Consider the following 4013-nt stretch of genomic DNA (forward strand, 5'->3'; position numbering starts at 1 on the left):
CATATTGTCTCTGTACTTGTAAATTTCTTTCAAGTTCACAGGCTGTTGTATTTTGGTGGAAGTTCATTTTGGCAATATTTCCAATAACTGGCTGGGTTCAAAAAGAACTTTTTGGCAGGACTCCGATGCTTGTTGTCATCTGTTTACCCCTATGTAATCACTTAAGTTGTTATTAACTGCTGCATGCTAAGCTGCAAGAGTGCACTGAGGACTGAGACAAAATATGGTCTACAAACCAGCATTATATTAGTTTTTATCAGATAGTCCTCCAGTGTGTTTATTTTTTGCTTTAATTATAATGTGCAGTTATTTGTTATCCTGAAATGCTTTATGCTTAACAACAGCTCACCATTTTAACTTATTTTTGAACTCTTGTGATCAGTATGACTAGATTGTGTGAGTTTCCATACTAAAAGAGCTGTAGTGATAAAATAATTGGCATCAGAGACACTGATTTTTGGCATGGTATACTGCAGAAGTTTTTTTGTTTTGCATAATTGACCTTTTAATTAAACTGCATTCTCTGTATTGTAACAAAACTAACATTGTTTATATGTCAGGAAATTAGCAAACATGAATAAATGGCGAAAACAATATAATTAAAACATATATTTTTATTTTACTTATTTTAGGTCTGTGAAGCCAAACTTGATGCTGGGGATTTATTTTTGTCAGTGGAGTCAAATGGTAAGTTACAATTTGTGCATTTTGTCATACTGGAAACACCACAGATTATATTGTAACTTAATAGCTCTGTAGAACAAATGATATAAAGATTGTAGTGTCAGGGTACTTCTTAAGAAGTAATATGGCACTATTGATGATCGCATGCAGGTGGCATAAACTAAATATTCAGACGTGTTACCAACAAATGATTCATTAACAAAAGCAATGGAGCAGACTGTTTAGGTTCTTGTGGTTGTAATAACATCCATAACTGCAAGTTTGTCATTAATTTATTTTCACAGGTCTAGATGATCACATCTGTCTTTGTCATTTAAATGAGGTGGACTTGCAAACTTTGCGCTCTTTTGGGTAAATTGCTGTCCACTACATTTACACAGAATGTGCACAGTATTTCAGATCTAAAAAGGGAGTATGTAATGGACTTGCTGGCTGTTGCCTGTTGTATAACTTTAATGAGGCAGTTGGACTAAAACAGTATTGCTCATCAAGGTAAACATCGGAGGAAAAAGGAAATTGTTACTTGTCCTTTTACTCAGTGTTCTTTTAATCGCACGTTTACTAAAGTTTTACATCACATAAGTCATTTTCACAATCATTCTACTTTAAAAGATTTCAAGACTGAGCTTATTGTTCTCTGAACTTCCTTGTTTGCTGAACGGCAGGTAAAGTGCATCTTTTTGTTTGTTTGCTTTTGTGTGTTTGTGTTTTCTCTAATGGGCCTCAGATGACCGTTTGCTTAAATTTGGGTCTCAAAGAATCTTTTTTTATTCTGCCTGTACTCTCCACCCCTCTTCTTCTATTGCTCAGGTTGAAGCAGAATTTGCCCGTCTTACATCTGTTGACCTGAAAGGGTTCCTTTTTGCTGTGCTTGAGCATTATGGAGAGGTTCGTGGAGCTGTACAAAATCAAGAGCGGCATAGGAGGGCTAACTAGGCTCATAAAATGCTTCGATGATGATGTAAGTGTTCAACTGCGAAATCTTCTCCTTTGTTTAAGTTTTAGGTTATCCAGTTCAACTGATGAACTCATTGAAAGAAAGCTGATAAGTAAAGTCTGTCATCATATTTCACAACCGGACATTTAGTGTGGTAACTTTTACAGAATCTGTGTATATTGGTGGTAGGTTGGATATCATATTCTACTTGAATGTCCTGATAAGCCTGATTCCAAATCTCCAATGATAATCATATATTGATGGAATTATGTATCAAAAAGCTGTGAATTTGGAGCTGTCTACATGCTTCATAAACACTGTTTAAAAAGTGTTTTTGTTTTCTTTTTGACTTCTTTGACCAGAGCCCTACACAAAGGAAGAGGACAGAGGACCTCATTTTCTAAAGGAAGATCCCTCACACACTTTCAAGACTGTGAAGGTTAGCATTGTTTCTTTTAGTAAATTTAATAATGACAGCACCACAGTGGATTTTAAATTAAACATGTGGCATCTATGAAACAATAGATGCCACATGATAACATGTGTACTTTTTCCTCACCAAATGTATTATTACAAGATCTTTGACACTGGATTTGGTCTGGGTTTCAGAGAAACTAACTGGCAAGCTAGCATTGATATTATTAGTGTCTTGTGTTTATTCATGTCTTCACCAGGGTCTTTGACATTTCGCTGCTGTACCGTTCACTTCAGCTTTACGTTTGATTTCTCACATTGTATATTGTAATGGCAGAGATATTAGGACATTTAAGGGGCTGCAGTGGCTGCTACAGCTGTGGGGGGCAATACTTTGGTGAAATGTCCTGGACCCTGGAAAAGAGACTGTGTAGACTGGGTAAGCAATTAAAGGTTACTGGCCGAGAGTCATTGGGCAGCTGGGTAAAGGTGGATGTTGATATTCAGTGCCAATTATGCAACCTGTTCAGCCACGACCGTGGCTCAGGGGGTTGGGAAGGGCACCTGTAACCGGAAGGTCGCCGGTTCGATCCCCGGCCTCTCTGTCCTGGTCGTTGTGTCCTTGGGCAAGACACTTTACCCTACCGCCTACTGGTGTTGGCCAGAGGGGCCGATGGCGCGATATGGCAGCCTCGCTTCTGTCAGTCTGCCCCAGGGCAGCTGTGGCTACAACCGTAGCTTGCCTCCACCAGTGTGTGAATGAATACCGTCATTGTAAAGCGCTTTGGGTGCCTTGAAAAGCACTATATAAATCCAATGCATTATTATTATGTCTATATGCTCTTTTTTCATGCTGTTAATATAGGTGGAAAAAAAATAAACTTTAATCAATAAACTGATTAAAGAAGCATTGTCTATGGAGCCACAATCTGATCCTGTAGTGTAGCTGCAGTTTGCACATTTCATGTATTCTCAGCCAGATTTGGTTTAGAGCACAGCCAATATTTAGCATAAGTAGATTTAAATTCACACACTGGTGATGGCAGCTACATTGTAGCCACAGCCGCCCTGGGGCGCACTGACAGAGCCGAGGCTGCCGGACACTGGCACCACCGGGCCCTCTGACCACCACCAGTAGGCAACAGGTGAAGTGTCTTGCCTAAGGACACAACGACTGAAACTGTCGGAGCCGGGGCTCGAACCGGCAACCTTCCGATTATAAGGCGAACTGTCAACTCTTGAGTCACGATTCAGTCATCCACCCATGTGTGTGAATGACTGAATGTGTAAAGCGCTTTGGAGTCCTTAGGGGACTAGTAAAGCGCTATACAAATACAGGCCATTTACACTTTAAATTGAAAATTTTGTTTGAATTCTGCAATTGAAGACATGCTCAGTTATTTATGAACATGGTCTTTGTTTAAAGCAAGAAATGGATTTGTAACATGGGGGTGCATATCTCATTCTGAAAAAACTTTAACAACTAATAAGTGTTACCCAAAGCCAATCACCATCATCCAAAGCATCAGAATGGCTCTTCTTTGGAAAGACATGAATTCTTAAGCACAAGGAATATTGTGTAATTGTAATTGTGTAATTTTATTTTATTTTTTGTCTTTGAACCCTTTTATAGCCGACAGGTATTGAAGACACGTTTTCTAAGAGGATGAAAGTTGCATTGTGATGGTGAAAGAAGAAGACATCATCGATGTGTTGGTTGTCCTTGAGGCGGCAGTAATCCTGTCTAATCTGAGGGATGTCTCAAGTGCCATTTCCATGCTGATGGGCCTTCTTTTTGCCCTCAACATAGACTATCCAAAGGAACTTAAGGACATCTTTGAAGTCATTCAGAACATCCTAATGAACATTGGTGGAAGGCAGTGCGTCTCACTAGTGCATGGTCTAAGAAACAGACTCTTGCAGAAAGCCATGCAGAACTGTAATTGTATGCTCACAGCATACAATTGCCTTAGTGTTA

General features: G+C 39.2%; 1 long non-coding RNA gene across 1 annotated transcript; it reads left to right on the forward strand.

The window, feature by feature from the left end:
* Positions 1–1564: 1564 nt before the first annotated feature.
* On the forward strand, positions 1565–3698 carry LOC134639893 (uncharacterized). Its single transcript, XR_010095390.1, has 3 exons — positions 1565–1645; positions 1984–2060; positions 3669–3698. It is a non-coding gene; the product is annotated as an uncharacterized LOC134639893 (long non-coding RNA).
* The last annotated feature ends 315 nt before the right edge of the window (positions 3699–4013 follow it).

Source organism: Pelmatolapia mariae, linkage group LG13 (genome assembly GCF_036321145.2).
Source record: "Pelmatolapia mariae isolate MD_Pm_ZW linkage group LG13, Pm_UMD_F_2, whole genome shotgun sequence".
Classification (NCBI taxonomy): Eukaryota; Metazoa; Chordata; class Actinopteri; order Cichliformes; family Cichlidae; genus Pelmatolapia; species Pelmatolapia mariae.